Below are 17,860 nucleotides of genomic sequence, written 5' to 3' on the forward strand. Positions count from 1 at the left end.
TATCCTATGCTTGTAGATGGTTCTACATCATCATCCGGCGCAATGTCCCCAATAATAGGAAAAATAATAATCAACAGTTGAAGTACATCAAATCTAGTGGTATCTATATTTCAATACAGCACTTTAATAAACACTGTTCTGCAACTAAATACTAAATATAGTACAACCTAAAAAAAAAGGTTCAAGTAGGTATAGAATCTCATAACTCAACATTGTGAATTCTCCAGCTCCAGCCATTGAGATTTGCCTTTTGGGGATATCCCCTGTAGTCACCTGCTGAACTGGGTCCTTGTATGTTTCCCTAAGTATCTCCAGATCGAGCACTAGAAAAAGAGAAATTTGGTACAAAGAATATTAACCCTTTATAAACATCGGCATGAGCACAAATGCTAATATGCTAGAAGTATATACAAGAAAGGTAAACAATCCACACAAATTAAAAGGCTTTTATCATTTTATAAAATGACACAATGGAGGGCAATGAGTTATTGAAAGGAATAGTGATGACATACAATAAGAACAAAACACAGGCTCCATGACTTACCTGACCAAATGATGGTGGCTGGCATGATAGCTCTCCCACAATCCTCAGATTTATGCAGTTTCCTTAGGCTTTTTGTATAGGCCCATTTCAGTATCCAATCACACTAAAAATACTCAGGGCTATCCTCCAGTGATTTTTTGTTATGAGTCTGTGCAGGGGGCCCTTGTTCTATGAAACAGGTATTCACTGTTGGATGATATAGAGTCCTATGATTGGCTTATCCCTGATTGCATGATTTCTGAATTGGCATCCGTAGAGAGGGTTCGGCCAGCTGTTTTAGTTTCACAGAATAGCAATATTATTCAGTCAATTGAGCCCACTATACCTCTCCCTCCAGCAATGACGGCGTATTGCCTACAAAGGTCCCCTAGTGACTTAATATTTCTCTCCTGGAACATAGAAGGTTATGAAAATAAAAAAGATAATCACAGTTGGTATAAAGTGTTTATGAACTTGGATATTATATGTTTCCAGGAAACGTGGACAGTGCAGCATGTGTATGTTAATGGTTATCACTCCTATGTTACTTCTGCAGTTCCCTCAGCATCAGGTATATCCAAGGGGGGGCTACTTACACTTATTGCAAACACAATCACCCTAGGCAATGTGAACTTTATTAATAATTCCCCCCATTTTCATGTTATTAAGGCTGGATGTTTTAGGAAAATTGATTTTTTATTCATTCATTTTTACAACAATAATTTTAAGAAACCCAAACAGGTGATAGAGGAACTAGGGGGAATATTCGAAGCCTTAATTATACATAGCTCATGATAAGTCTTTTTAATTTGGGCTGGGGATTTTAATGTACATTGTTCCCTTAAATAGGATCCGCGTGTGTGTGGGGTAACTGATTCAAATCACGTGTTACTTGTCGATTTTATGCATCATAATTATGGAAATTTTCTGAACAGCTTATTATTAACCTGGAATTTAGTAATAATCAATCCTTGTCACCCCCTGACAGGCCAACTCCTTCCTACTTTTCAACGCTCTGAAGCTACATCGACAATCAATTTAATAATTTCTCAGGCCAAACAAAAGAGCTGTATTAAGTTCTCTAGGACAGAGTTGACAGAGTTTAGCGACCGTGCCTTCCTCCTCTTTAGTTTTGTTGGGCTGTTTTCTGCCAGGCCAAGATCTATATGTGCCCCAAAACCGATACAGAGCGTGAAAAATGGATTTACTCTCGAATGGGAGAAAATTTATCCAATTCTTTTCCTCCTAAAGGTTGTAAAGGAGGTACTTCCAGATATAGATTCCTGCTTAGATACTAACACTGTTAGTTATCATGTAGTAATAGCATTTAACAACATTTTAACATCTATTAACTCTAATCTCGCACTTCCAGTCAAAAGAAATACTCCTCCCATGACTAGGTGGTTTGAAACTAATTGTTCGAAAGCCTCTAGAGAACTTTGTACAGTCCTTAAAACAAACCCAGAAATAAAGATCTAATAAGGAAGCTACGTGCTGACTATACGACAGCCAGAATGATGAGAAAAAAGGAAGCGTGGGTAAATTTGTGTGAGGCATCGAAGAGTAAAGACAGCGAGGCCTTTTGGAGGGTGGTAAATGCTCATCTCATGGAAGATCAGGCGGGGAATCTCTCTAGATGCTCATGTAGATGAATCCACTTGGCTCTCTCATTTTCAGAGTATCTTTAATGTAGAAAAGGATAGTGCTACAAAAAAACTGGGTGACTCAATGGTTGCCCAAAGGTGGATGGAATTCTCGTTAGAGGAAATTGAGCTTACACTCTCTCAATCGCCTACCTTAAAGGCAGCAAGGCCGGATGGAGTTCCTCTGAACATTTTTTTGGTATGTATTAATTTATGGACTCTGCTCTTGACGCATGTTTTTAATGATGCCGCTAAATTGAGACCTCCAGTATCATGGAAACAATCGGTGATCATCCCCATATATCAGAACAGGGATCCCATGAGCCCAGCAAATTATTGCCCAATTTCCATGCAAGATAGTATGGCAAAATTAATGGAGAGATTGCTCTTAAATAGACTAGAGGAGTGGGCATTGGCCAACATCATCTTAGCAGAGACTCAATATGGGTTCAGAAAAGGGAGGGGAATGAGTGGCCAGGGACTTAATCTGGCCTTACTTGCAGCAAAGTATGTTTGTGCAAAAAAGGGCAAGTTTTATATGTTTTTTGTGGATTTGTCCCCGGCCTTCAACTGTGTAGTCCACACAAAATTGCCGATAGGTGTGGAAAAATCCATAATCCTTTTTATGAGGGAGCTTTACAGAGAGGTGGTGCTATGGTCAGGTTTGGTAAACAAGGGGAATGCACAGAAACATTTAAAATTGAAAAGGGGGAGCGCCAGGGGTGTGCCTTCGCCCCTTTTTATTTTCCCTGTATACCAACAAATATAATGAAGTTTTGACTGCACAGTGCATAGATGTTCTTTCAGCTGGTTGCTTATTGCTGCCCGCTCTCTTCTATGCAGAGGATGTGGTCCTGATGGCCAGGACACCCCTGGCCTTACAGCGCCTGATTTGCTCCTATTCATCTTTTATGGCTGAACTGGGTTTGCTTTTCAATAAATCGAAAACATATGTTATGATAGAAGGTATGGGAAAGAAGAAGTCTAATACGTTTTATTTAGATGGGGGATCATTGGAACAAGTGGAGTCCTTCATGTATTTAGGCCTCTTCTTTGACTCCAAACTAAGGGTCCCGCCCGCCACTGTACCAGGAAATGGGATCGACCGCCATAGGTGCAGCAGCCCCGCCATGCAAATTAGGATGCCACAGTGGCGGTGGCATCCTGCATATATTGCTTTGTGGCGTACGGTGCTGTAAGCAGTACCCACCACAATGCAATATATGCATGTCATGCATAGAAATGCACAATGTAGCAGGCACCGCGCAGTGCCTGCCACAGTGTGAATGCAAATGGAGGGGGTACCATGGGTACCTCCCAAGTGCACCCCCAAACCCTCCAACCCCTGGGAGCTCGCAACGGGCCCCCGAAAGTAAACTCCGCCTGGCTTTCAATGGCAGGGTCTCCGCCATGGAGAGCCCTGCACCGCGGCACATCCTAATATAGATCGCTGTGTCTTGCAGACACTGCCACCATATGGAAACCCTTTTCCGCTTGGTCGCCTGTACGACCAGTGGAAAACCGGAAGACGGTCTTTCCATCCACCGGGATCCCCACCGCTATCGTAATTTGGCAGGGGGGAAATGGTAGGCGGGTGGTGGAAAATGGCGGGCGAATTAGCACCGTCAGACGGGCGGTGGCAATCAGCCCGCCATCCAAATAGACCCCTTAATTGGGCAGCCATAGTTGCAAACAGAATCAATTTGCTGCACAGAAGCATTGCTGCCATATGAAAATTTGCTTCAAAATTGGGTAAAAAATTAATCAGAGAAATGCTAGAAATATATATGGCAAAATCGGTAGCAATAGCTACCTACGGCGCTGAAATATGGGGCACAGTTGATGGGGTATTTTGCAGAAAGTGGAGGATAAGGTTGCTAAAAAATTGCTATCAGTTAACCCAGCCTGTTCGAATTTAATCACTCATAAAGAACCTGCCCTCCCTTTTATTACAGACGCAGTTAAACTGGCTCCACTCCTTTTATGTCTGCGCATCTGGAAAAGGGACACAGTCGGGGTAAATCAAACTATATTAAAAGATGTAATTCACCTAGACCGAGTCAATAGCATTCAGTGGCAAGTATATGTCAGGAAGTCCCTCACAGATTTGGGCTTAGATTGTCTGTATACAACACCCCATACATACTTGGCGTTTTCCAAGTCTAAGCTGAGAGAGGCCTTCCTTAATAAATGTGAGTTAGAAAGATGGCAACGCACCCAAACCAAAGTTACGGTTATTCATTACCACACCCTGCCTAGAGTGCCTATGGGCCACGACTCTTATCTTTCCTTTGTTACTAATAATATGCATCAATATCTTTTAACAAGAATAAGGTTACATTTTTTTTCCTTGATGGTAGGATACCCAGCAGACGAACATTCACTAAATAAACATGCCCTAGTGATGGACTGTCTTTTCAAATAATGTCCCATATTTTATTATTTTGTCATTTTTTATAAAACAGAAAAGAAAAAGTATATCCTGCCCATGATAACAAAACTGTGCATAAATTCTCACTTTTCAGTGTTTACAGTTATCAATTCTCTGGAAACTCCATATTTCTGTTTTACGGTTGCAAAATATCTACATTCAGTCCTTCGGACTAGGAGCAGCTCCACAGATAGGGAAGTTGTTTTATTTGATCATTTTTATTAACTGCAGCCACCCCCCCAATCCTAGAAAATTAATTGCTGCAAGGTTAAAAAATATGCTAATTGGAATTTTATGGGGGTGATATCATTTTAACTGACTGTTTTAATATTTTTTTTATAATGATTAAATGTCACTTTTAATAACGAGGTTACCTGCAAATATCGCTATTTTAAAAGGTTAAAACATACAACAATTTATTAATTGATTTTAATTTCTTTTTTTGATCAATTTGTAATAATAAAATTGTGTTTCTTGTTTTTTTTCTGTTATGCATATTCCAAATGCGAATAAAGTCATTTGATTTTGATTTGATTTGATTTGGGTGTTATGATCAGAGTGTGTGCATCCTAAATTTTCCATTTTCGTGATGGAGGGGAGCAGCGAATGTATAGCTACTAGTCTGTCGGTTCGGACATGTAATTTGTGAGAAGCAGAGTAAAAGGAGCAAACCTTCACTGTTGGATTACAGTAGCACCATTCATCCTCTAGGTGCTATTTTTGGAGCCAGTCGGTCAGCATGCAAACATTAGAGGTGGCGAATGTATGGGATAGCAGAGGGAAGGAACCGTCAAGTGTGGTGTCTAATACACTGTTAAAATCTCCCCTAAGAAACCACGGTATCCCATTACAGTGAGAAAGCATATTTGGGACTGGTTGTAAAAGGGGGTCTGGTCCATATTCAGTACATAGATAGATACAAAGAATACAGGAAGGCCATCTAGTCACCCTTGTACTAGTGCATAGCGGCCCTCCAGATCTATATTCAAGTCCTCTGTTACAAATGGGGTCCGGGTCTAATCCACAACAGTGATCCATGAGCATAATTAGATTAGTTAGTGGCATAGATCTGACCTTTCCACTGTTGTTGTAGTCTGTTGTATCAGTTCTATATGCACCACACGTTGTTTCAAATTGGTGTATACGGAGAAATGACGTGATAGCACGTGCATGCCCCAAACATTACATGTAATTATGTTAAAGCGTGTTATAAGTGATGTGCTATGGTACTCAGCCCTCCTGTGTCATTGCCTCACCAGTAAGGGCGAGGGGTCATGGGCATTAGAAAGGTATTATGTAAAGTGAGTGGCAGAGCCTGAAGAGGTAACGGGATGTAACAAACAATTAAACATGTAAATAAAAGTGTATTGTAAATACCAAAAGAGCAGAAGCACAACTAGTGTCCACCCAAGCGAATAACAAATTCTCTAAGGTAAAGTTAGTCAGACAGACATCTAAAGGAGGCCAGCAAAGGTGCCAATAGATATTTACCCCATTTAGCCGGAAAGATGTTTCTGGGGGCCTGTACTGCTCATAGATACATAGTAACTGACTGCATTACTCTCTGGACACGGATCCATTAGTTAATGTTTAGTGAGAAGTGCCATCAGAGTTAACAGAGGTTTTTGTCAGAGCCAGGAACCAGCATGGGATGGGCCGCCATTATGGTGGTCCCCCTGGCCCCGAAAATCAAAAGAGGGGAGAAGGGGGAGGGGACGGGTCACCAGTGACGCAGACCCCCCCCTTAGTGAGCGGCAGCCAATGGGCGCCGCATTTTAGAGCAGTGAACAACCGGAAGCGCTTCAGCGCTTCCGGTTCAGAAACATCCCGGAAGTCTCGCCTGGGCTCGGCAACCCTTAAAAGGGGGAGACCGCAAGTGAGACAGCCTCTTGGTTCCCGCGGCTGCCTCCATATCGCACCCACACACGGGCCGGCTGGCCCCTCCACCCGTCCCTTTATTCTTTTGTTTGTTTTTCAGGTTCCGTCGTGGTTTTTGCGTAGGAGCGGCATCGGGTGATCGGCGACTGCGGACTGCGGACGGAGAGCGGCATCGGAGGTGTCGGTGCGGCCGAGAGCATCTCAGGATCAGCGGCGCTTGCATGGTATTTTCCGGGCAACTCCTTTAGTTAGACGGAGAGCCCGGTGGGGGTACCGGTACCTACGCACGTTCTGGGAGCGACTAGGTTGTGGGGGCAATCTGGCCAGCACAGCGCTCGTCATCTGAGCGGGGAGCGCATAGGGACAACAGGCACAAGGCAGTGTCTGGTACTGCGGTTCTGGGGGCGTCTTTAGCGGGTGCCGCGCTCATAAGGACTCACACATTCTGCCAATTGAGCTAGGGCTGAGGTGTAGAGCGCTCTGATGCCAGGGCTGAATTTTTGTACGGTGTCTCTTATGTCCTAGGGCGAGAGTAGTGTTTTGGCCCCTTAGCTCAGGAACAGGACAGGGTTCAGGGGCTGTTGGTCAGTGGTGGCAAAAAACTGGAACCAATGTGAGGCGCATTTTGCGGGATTGTCCTATTTTCCTCATTGCACAGCTGCAGCTAGGGGTGCTCATTGGGACAGCCTTCGCAGGCGCAGCGCAGCGTAAAACGCAATTTGTCACTTTTTTCTCAGCAGCACCGGCTATCATCGCAGAGTGGACAAGCACCCACCTGCAGGGCAGCAGTCGGTTGGCGAGCATGGAAAGCAGCGGAGGCGGCATTCGGCTAACCAGCAGTATATCGCTTCTGGGAGCCATAGAGGGCTTGAGCGGGCGGCTCGCCTGAGCTTACTGGGTTAGCCAGTAAGTCTTGGCTCTGGTTGCGTGACTGCGCAGGTTGGTCAGTGTCCCTACAACAAACTGGTGAGAGGGGACATTGTCTCCGCGTGGGGACCTGTCAAGTGTTAGAGATTCCCCTGGGCGGTCATAAGTAGGAAGGGCGCCCGATCGCTATGGCCCCTAAGGCACGGAGGCCCGAGAAGCGTTCTCACACGGAGGTCATGCTGGAAGCATTGGTACCATAACCAAAACTGGGTCTGGGCTAACAGGCAATAAGGACAAGCCTCAATAAATCCAACAACCAAAACAAGCACCAATATTGCCAATTACTTAGTATGGGGGCCTGGAAGTGACCACACGACCTACTCAATTAAACAGTAAATCTTAGGACCAACTATTTCGTCCAGAATAAATCAATTATTTTTATTTTAATTTTTGAATCAAAACATATTTCGTAGAAAATTCACATGTTTATGTACATTACTTATTTCACTCCACATTTATTCACGACGACACTTCTTGCACTCAATACAACCACTCAACCATGCATACACATAACAAACGTAGAATCAATAGACATCGATTTTCAACATAAGCTATTTACAGAAATAATTACAAAAAACAACACAGGAAATCAAATCAATTATTTTAAAGACTTTGATGTTTTTTAAGAGCGTCCTAGTGTTGTAAAAAACGGTCTACGCATTTCGAAAACCCTTTCTTCAAGGGAATTCTCTTCAGGACCACGTAGCTCACTGGTGCTTGTTTTCTTAAGTCAGGGGATATGTTTTCTTTCGTAACTGACTTGTGTCTTTTTATGGAGTGTGGACTTTGAAAAATAGCGTCTAAGTCGCTCCAGTGGAGAAAGATGAAAAAGAAAGCAGGCAGGGTGGTTCCCCGTGTTTTTTTGTTTTGACTCCAAACAAATCCAATTTCATTTGCTGGCACAGTGTTCCTCCATGTTTCAGTTCCAGAGGACTGCCAGCCGACCGGCTCTCCTTGCCGTATGTATGCGAACGCCGGGTGATTTCCCCGGGCGGTCATAAGTAGGAAGGGGGCCCGATCGCTATGGCCCCTAAGGCACGGAGGCCCGAGAAGCGTTCTCACACGGAGGTCATGCTGGAAGCATTGGTACAGCAGGTACAGGCCATGGGTCAGACCCTCAATAGGCTGCAGGACAAGGTGGAAGGCCCGGAAGCAGTAGTGGGAGGAAGGCCTAGACGGCCTATTGTGCCCCCAAGAAATTACTCCCCCCCTCCACCGAAGCGGAATAAGACAAAACAAAGTGGGAAAAGGAGAGGGGAGGGCTCAATTGATCCCGTGAGTCCGGTGGCAGTCACAGAGCCCGAGCCCCCTGTGGTCGGTGGGGGTACGGGGCAGCCAGAAGTACAGTTGGCCACGCCAGGAGCTCAGAATACTTTAGGGGCAGTCTTAGAAGTACCTGGCCAGCCCGACATGACGGCCAGTTTAGCGGCAGTTCTGCCATGGCTGGATTCTATAGGCAACTGGTCACATGCCGCAGGGGCGTCAACTGGCGGGGGTGATGCGATGGAGCGTGCAAAAAAGTTGCTCTCAGAACTCGGAGTTGACAAAGCAAAGGAGGGGCCGGCATCACCGGCAGGGAGCCCACAGCAGGTACCTGCTGGCCCAATCCCTAATGAGGCGACCGTGGGGTCACGGGAACAGGTGTCAGGCACCAGTAGCAGCAGTCTGCCGGGAACAAACAACGGCGGGAAGGAGGCGGAGCCAGCAAAGAAGGCTGATGTAGCAGCATCAGCAGGTACAAAGCATTTCGCGCCTCCGGGAGTGGGGGAAATGCGTTCTGAGAGGGAGCGTTTGGGTCGGCATCTGTCCAAAGACATGAAAGAAAGGATTTGGAGGGGGGAATACGTGAATATGTTTTTCCTTTTAATTGATGAAGCGGAGAGGGAAGAGGCTAGGAAAAATAAAGAATGGACTCATCCTAGAGAATGGTCTACCATCTTACTAAAGTACAGGGTGGAGGAGAATTTGGCAAACTGGATACAGGGTTTCTCCACGTACATGTCTGTAATGCTTGAACGCTTCCCAGAGGTGGGGTCAGAAATGGCAATCTACCAGAATAGGATCACCCTCGCTCACGCAGAAAAGGGTGGTGATGGGTGGAAAGGCATTTAGGCGGGCGAAGGCCGAGGACTCCTCCCTGAGGTGGGATCCGACCGATATGTTCCTCCACCTGAAATACTTGGTGGTGGCGTCGCAGGAGGCCGCATGGACCCCAGTCCCAGACGCGGGCCGTTTCCCGCCCTTTAGGACAAGCCCCGCTGGGAACGCGGGGGGCAGTGCAGCCAGATCAGGGGGCAATAGCAAAAGAGGGGTTTGCTTCGACTTTAACAAGCGTACCTGTTCCAGGGCCGCTGGCACGTGTAAATTCAGGCACGCCTGCGGATACTGTGGTAACACCTCCCACCCTGAGTCCAAGTGCAACAAAAAAGCTAGAGAAAAGGGGGGCAAGAAGCAAGAATAATTATATCTTGTTAGGAAAAGCCAGATCTCCAGTGAACATTGGTGCTATGATATCTTGGTTGGAACGGTACTCTTGCACTGACTCAGCGAGGGTCATCAGGGAAGGTTTTGTCAAGGGTTTCAGGATACCTGCGCAGGGCCACAGCGGGGTGACATACTGTAAGAACCAGGTGTCGGTACGATCCAACATGAGCATAGCAAGGGCAAAAATTTGCAAGGAGTTGAACCTAGGGAGGGTGGCTGGACCATTTGAGGACGTCCCGACGGCGGATTTTGTGTGCTCACCCCTAGGGGTGGTACCGAAGAAGGCGCCGGGAGAAATCAGATTAATCCACAACCTATCCGCACCTAGGGGCAGCTCAGTGAATGATGCCATTGCGGATGCGCTATGTAGTGTCAAGTACACATCTTTTTGATCAGGGGGTGGCCATGTTGAGAACCTTAGGTCAGGGGGCCCTGCTAGTGAAATCCGACATTGAATCTGCTTTCCGCTTGCTACCTGTTCACCCCGCTGATTGTCATCTTCTAGGATTTCAGTTTGAAGGCAAGTACTATGTGGACAAGTGCATGCCAATGGGATGCTCAGTCTCCTGCGCTTATTTTGAGAAATTCAGCTCCTTCTTAGAATGGTCATTCAGGGAAAAATCTGGGCATCAGGGTGTCCTCCATTACCTGGATGATTCTCTTTTTCTAGGGGCCCAAGGCTCGGGGGAATGCAGGGCAGCCTTGCAGCAATTTTGCGACCTCATGCAGGAGTTCGGTGTGCCATTGGCACCCGATAAAACAGTGGGCCCAACAACCCTCATTGAATTTCTAGGGATTGAGTTAGATTCTGTCCAGGGGGTGTCCAGATTGCCACGTGACAAGGTTAGGGAGTTTGGGCGCGCGTTGGAATGCTGCATTAGCAGAGAGAAGGATACGCTACACCAGCTACAGCAGGTGGTGGGCCAGCAAAATTTTGCATTGCGCATCATTCCTATGGCGCGTCCTTTCTCTCGCACTATTGCTCACGCCATGTCTGGTCTCAAGGAGAAGCACCACCACACCAGATTGACCAAAGAAGTCAGGCAGGACATGCAGATATGGAAGACTTTCCTGCAGGATTTTAATAGCAAGGTGGTGTGGCCTAGCCCACCCATGTCCAGCCCCGAACTAGGTTTAATGACCGACGCGGCAGGCAGCGAGGGGTTTGGAGCAATTCTGGGGCACGTTTGGGTGGCAGAACATTGGCCGGTATGGTGGAAGCGTTCAGGGCTCACCAGCACCAGCACCATCACTTTCCTAGAGCTCTTCCCGATTCTGGTAGCTTTGGTTGTGTGGGCAGATGCATTGAGAGACCAGTCGGTCATATTTTGGTCTGACAACATGGGAGTGGTGGAATGCATAAACAATCAGTCGGCAAAATGTGGAATGCTGCTACGCTTGTTAAAAGAAATAGTGTTACAGTGCATGAGGTTAAATGTTCTTTTTCGAGCAAAGCATGTTCCAGGAGTGTTGAACCACGCAGCTGACGCATTGTCTCGTTTTAAAATGCAGGAGTTCAGGACACACATCCCAGAGGCAGCGCCCCACCCGACACCTTTCCCAGAACGTTTATGGCAACTTGGTGCCCCAGAGTACCGCACCTCGTGGCTGCGAGCCTAGCGCCTAGGACAAGGAGTGCTTATGAAGGGGCGTTTGGTGAATTTTGTCTTTTCCTAGGGGACCAGTGGGGTGGCAGATGGCTAGAGCATGAGTCAGTAGTAGCTTACCTTGCATTCATGTGGGAACACGGTCGCACAGTGGCAGCCGCGAGGAGACACATCGCAGCAATTTCCTATTTTGCGAAGTTACACGGGAAAGGTGATCCCAGGAAACGCTTTGTGGTACAACAGGTTTAGAAGGGGTGGCAGCGCTTGAGAAAGGCGGAACCCGGTGTGGGGAGGCCTGTTAGCCTAGAGATACAGGGGAAGTTGGTGGTGGTCTTACCACGGGTCTGTACCTCACTTAGCGAGACCGTCCTGTTTCAAGCTGCATTCTGCTTAGCATTTTCCGGTGCTTTCAGGGTAGGTGAGCTGATCCCAAGGAATAAGCAGGATAGGCTGGGAGGGATCCAAGCAGGGCACGTAAAACTGGGCGAAGGCTCGGTGATGATTACCATTCCTCAATCTAAGACTGATCAGGAGGGTAAGGGAGAGTCCGTTGTCCTGAACAGGGCAGGGAATGTGGCATGCTGCCCGGTCGCCAGGTTAAAGGCTTTCATGGCTCAGAGGGCTCTGATGTTAGGAGGTCCTCTGTTTATACACACCGATGGAACACCCCTCACAGTGTTCCAGTTTAGGAGGGTGATGATCAAGGCACTCGAAGAGGCTGGTTTGGATCCAGCCAATTTTGTGACCCACTCTTTTAGGATAGGCGCAGCCTCGGAAGCGGCGGCAAAAGGCCTAGGGCAGGAACGTGTTAAAAAAATTGGCAGGTGGTCTTCCAATTGCTATAAACTATATGTGCGGCTGCACTTACTGTAGTACCAATTTTCGTTTCAACACAGTTGCCCCATACTCTATTCTTGTGACTCAAGAAGTAGGGAGGTTGGTTGTGGACGAGATGTTTCGTTGTATATTTGGATGGCATGCCGGTGTGGCAGTGCACTGACCCCCTTTTCTCTTTTCTATGGTACTTGCAATTTCTTCATCCTGTGACTCAGGGGAGAAACATGCGTCGGATCAACAGGCGGCTGTTCGCAGCGAAACATTTAAAGAGGTGACGCAAGTTTACTCTTCGCACCAGAAGAAACAAGAAATTTGGGTGGTAGGACACTCATATGTTCGCCGTTTGAATGCTTTCTTTAGGAGCCATCAAAGACAGGGTGACAAGTTTAGGGTCAAAAAATTTATTTTTTGGAAGGGGGGACTGTGCGTGGGACAATTCAGGGAGCTGGTGAACCACGCTTTATGCACAAGCTCGGGACCACCTGCAATCTGGATCCTGCACTTGGGGGGTAATGATTTGGCAAAACTGGGTAGGAGGACCTTGACCGAAGAATTACTCAAAGAGGTAGCGTGGCTGGCAAAGCAGTGTCCACAGTCCATAATAGCATGGTCCATATGATACCGAGGTTTCAGTGGAGGGGGGGCGAATCAGTCAGGGCGTTGAATCACGTGGTAAAGCGGCTCAACAACAAATTCGACAAATTGTTTAGGACCCCTAGGTTAAGGACGATAACACACAGGTACATCAGAGGAGAGCAGTTTTTTCTTCAGGATGGGGTGCACCTTTCATATAAAGGTAATCAGGCTTTTATGGATGATATCATAGCCTGGCTCAGGGATTTGAAACAGAGTTCATGACCTTTTCTAGGGCAGGAGGGGGGCCAGATAGTCGGTCAACTATGCTGGCCTGTGGCGGTAAGGTCAACACTGGTAAGCATAGTCTGAGGTCTTAGCGGTCAGCACCATGTAACTCCGGGGGTAGTGACAGCTGGTAAGTAGGCTGTCGGGGTATGGGGGCCGGGGAGTCATCCTTCCCAGTTGGCCTGGGGCCACCCCTGTATGCGCGTGCGCAGCAGTCTGCGGCTCCCTGTTATGGAGATCAAGACCTGGGCGTAGGGGGGGCCCGGGGGAAAAAGATCCGTCCGATAAGCTGGACCCCCTGCGCAATCTTGCTCCAGGAGTAATAGTGGCAGTACCCTGGGACTAGAAGTGGGAGGGGAGAGAAGCCTGCCAGACGTTGACTTTGCCGTCAGGCTCAAAAAGGGACACGCAGAAAGTCATATTGTGCATTGTTAGATTTACGGTAGGAGTGCCTTCTGTATTAGAATGTGTTAAGGTTAGTCCTCGCAACAACATGTGTCTATCAATGTAAACTATACTTTCTGCGTTTAAAGTTTTCTGTAATTTGAAATGTTGAATATTGTTTGTAATATTAATAAATACGGCCGGGGGGGTCACTCCCCCGTAATCCAAATATCTTACCAAAACACCCAGTCTGGTTGTCTAAATCCCTGGGGCAGGGGGAGACCGGGACGGGAGCTACTAGGCACCAGGGGGTTGTTGAGCTGTTGAGGGGTCATAGGGAGTACCCAACCATAATACTTCATACCTGTAAGAGATGACAGCCTGGCAAAGACCGACAGGGATGATAGCCTCGACATGGGCAGAAGCAGGAGAAGGATTGCAAAGTGTGTTCAACAGTTATGACAGGTGTCAGCCAATGTCACTGGACATCAATGGAGTTATTTCTGGAGGGAAAGTCAAATCAGTTCTGGAAGGGCATATGATCGATAAGCCATCGTCACTAAGTCATCTGACAAATTCCAATCTTGTTCTGGCAGTGCTGCTGCGGTCTGCAGCGCCTGTTGGCATTTCTGAGTCATCTGCTCCAAATCAGGGACAGCTTTTAGGGAACGATGCCTTGTTTTGGGACGTCTGTATCGGCGTAACCACCCCACCTCGCTCGCTTCGCGTGTCCATGCAAATTGACCTGTCGGTATTGGAGCATCCTGTAGATTCCAATCAGTCCCAAACATCTTCGTAGGAATCAATGAAGTGAGTTTCCCCTCATTTAGAATGAGCAGGTATGCTGGAAATAGAAGAGAATACTTGATTTCGAGTTCGTGTAAGTGGAGCTTAAGGGCAAGGAAGGAGTTGCGCTGCCTCTGATCCTCCATGGTGTAATCAGGAAAATACATAATTGTGTCATTGTCTATCTTGAGTTCATGTAGTTTCCACGTCTCCTTTAAAAAAGTATCTCTGTCTCTAAAACGCAGCATGCAGAATAAAAATGGTCTGGGATTGCCACCCGATAAGACGCTTTGGGCAGGAACTCGGAGCACCCGTTCTACTGTGAAGTATTTTAAGAGAGTATCTTGAGTTAGTACCTGCTGCATCCACTGTTCCACATATGTAACTGCATTTTATCCTTCTGTTCCTTCCGGCGACCCAACACATGAACATTATTACTGCGCAATCAACCTTCCGCGTCTTTTACTTTATGTTCCAGCATCTTCACTCTATCTGACAGCAGGCGTAGTGAGGTATCAATGTTGTGGTTTTTTTGGTTGCATTATTACAATTGATTGTTCAGCATTGTGAACTTTTTCCACAAGTTTGTGATTGTCAGCGTAGAGTAGCGTTAGATCTGCCATAATTGCATCTATCTTGTTCTCGAGGAAGGCCCTTGTAGATTCCAGTACAGTGCGAAGTTGTTCTACCACTGCCAGGACTGAATCCAGTTTATCTATTAAGGAAGGTGGGGGAGTAGCAGCCCCAGTGGTGTCCATGTTGTCTTGTGACTGCTTTTGCCTAGTCCAGGGCGCAGCATGCATGCCCTGGGCAGCTGTATGTTGTCAGCCCATGCCACCATGTCCTGATCTCATGTGATATCCTGATGTTGTTATGGTTGCAGGAGCCTGCTTGCCTGTACCCAACACAGGGGAAGTATGACTGCACGAGGTGTCCCCGGGGCTCACTGGGCAGGGGAGTAGGAGCATTGAATGTTCGGTGAGTGACAAAGTACTTCTTGGATCTGGCTGCGCTTCACTCACCACCAGCAGTACCGTGTGCTGATATTTGCTGTCACGCTGCGCCACAAATGGATAGGATGACTGCGATGTGTTGAGTACGAGTTATACATGTGACCGGGGAGTTCAAGTATAATAGTGCAGTGGATCCTCCATTGCAGTACAAAAGAGTGAATATTAAGTGCCAGTAATATCGTTGAGGCTCCTGAGCCCCAATGTGTTTGTTGGCAGGCGCTCAGGGTGTCAACAGGTCTGCGCCATCAGCAAATGAAACACACAGTAGTCTATCCTTTGTTTAGAGAGGTCGATGGCTGCATGGGAGAGAGGCTGCAGTTTAGAGAAAGCACCAAGGGGGTCAGAGCGCAGTGCAATAAATGTCTGGGTGTTTATTAACTGTACACCCTCCACACATCATCTTAGTGGTGCTTCACCGTACCAGTACTCACCACGTGAGGCAAGCACCACTCTTGTGTCCAAAGCAGTAATTCGTAATGGCGGCCGCTCAGGAACTCTAATTTACTGTATTAGCTCCAGCCTGAGATATCGGGCCTTGGGTAGAATGGAACAGTCTATCCCCTAGTGGCACCTTTGTTGCAGCAGTTTGCACCGTTATGAGGCTGTCAGAGCTGTGCCCAAACTCCATGATTCATCTTTGCCCACTGTACGGCAGCAAGGCGCAGTCGCTGCTTACACCTGCGATGTGGAAGTGTTCCCTCCCAGAGCCGGGACAATGTCTTCTCCAGACTGCCATCGTTCTCACTGCAGCAGTGCTCTACTCCTCTTGGCACCGCCCTAACGCACCTCCTTGAGTGTCAGTCAGAGCAGGGATGCTCTGAACCGGTGAGCGTAGGCGCCAGTCGGCGCTTGTGTCCTTGGCCTGCTCCCAGCGTAAGGGTCCTTTCTCAGTGATGCCATCACCTGAATAGTGGGAATTGGCCCAAATCATTAATCTCGGCTCCAAACTTCCAAAGTCAGAACCAGGGCTTACAGCTGGCACCAGGGAATCATGGTCACCCAATTCTTAGTGTTTAGAACAAGTCCCCGACAGGGGAAATGATGATTGAGCTAGGCGATTGGCGGAGCTCGCTCAGAATGCGCCCTCCATGGTTTCTTCCTAAGCCACACCCCGGATGTCTACATTCTTCAATTGGCGGCTTTCTGAGGGAGTGCAGCGGGGTGGTGAAGCTGGGCGGGGGAGGGGCACGGTGGGGGGGTAGGGGGAGTCCAACATACGATGGACAGGAGTAAGGTAAGTAATTAAATAAATAAAACTATTTACCTAGTGCGTACTGCATCGCCAAGTTGGTGATGCAGTACGCACTAGGTAAATAGTGTTATTTATTTAATTACTTACCTTACTCCTGCCCATCGTATGTCGGACTCCACTACCCCCCCACCCTGACCGTCCCCTGCCTTGCCTCACCGCCCGCAGTTCTCCCTCAGCAAGCCACCACTGCATTCTTCATATGTTAATACATGCAAGTTAATGAAATGCCACACATGTGCTCTTTTGTCAGTCCTGATGTAATCACAGTCTCGAACTCATTGTGGCCACTTAATATCTTTATCATTCTGTTTGAGGAGCTTTGGCAGCTACATCTACATGTATCATTTCTGACTGGTTTTGACTTGTATGAAAAGCCTACTGCTCCAACTGTGCTGGGGGATGAATGCAGTAATCAGCACAGACACATGAATTCAAACATGTTTTTACCCATCTCATAACAGAGACTCTTTCCAACCCCTGTAGTTAGAGATATCTCTGTTTCAGTAACTACAGGGTGAAGGGGTGAAATATTGTACCGAATTCTTGATTCAGAGTCCCACCCTAAGTGTTCCTCTGGGAATTTTGCCTTAATGCTTTGGGCCATTGGGCTTCTCAGAACACATCTTTTGCATGCTTCAGAATGGTGTTTGGACTGCACTGAACCACTGATATGCCCTAGTTTCAGTGACTGTGAGAAGACCATTTTTCCAGATGTTTCAGTCAACATTCTGTGCTGCCTGGTTTGAATTTGCATGGGCAAGGCGTTTTGAGACATAGTCACTTTGTAAATATAGTTCGTCATCTAAGCATGTGTTCATAATAATTACTGGACTGGAAAGGTGGCCTGTAAAGGAAGAATGGGTTGAGGAATAGTTATGCTTGGGGATGGAATTATAAGTATTCTTGTAGGATACTACCACCTTCTGTGTTCTTACGTAACCCACTACAGGTCCCCAGAGATAAGGCATGCACACATAGGAAGAGAATGAATGGGATCTGACAATTTCCTTGATCATCTCACATCTGTCTGATTCACAAATTTCCCCAAAGGCCTGGCCGTGAAAACTAAGGTAGGACTTCCCATAAACGCATCTAGAGCAAAAGGAAATATTTATAATTTAAGGTTGGTTGCAATGTAACTGCATCTAAAGAGATGAGCCATTGATGAATTGTTTTCATCCTTCAGAAGTAAAATGTTGGCAATATAAGTCTGTTGTTTTGGTGGGTAAAATAA

This window comes from Lissotriton helveticus, chromosome 10, assembly GCF_964261635.1.
Source record: "Lissotriton helveticus chromosome 10, aLisHel1.1, whole genome shotgun sequence".
Classification (NCBI taxonomy): domain Eukaryota; kingdom Metazoa; phylum Chordata; class Amphibia; order Caudata; family Salamandridae; genus Lissotriton; species Lissotriton helveticus.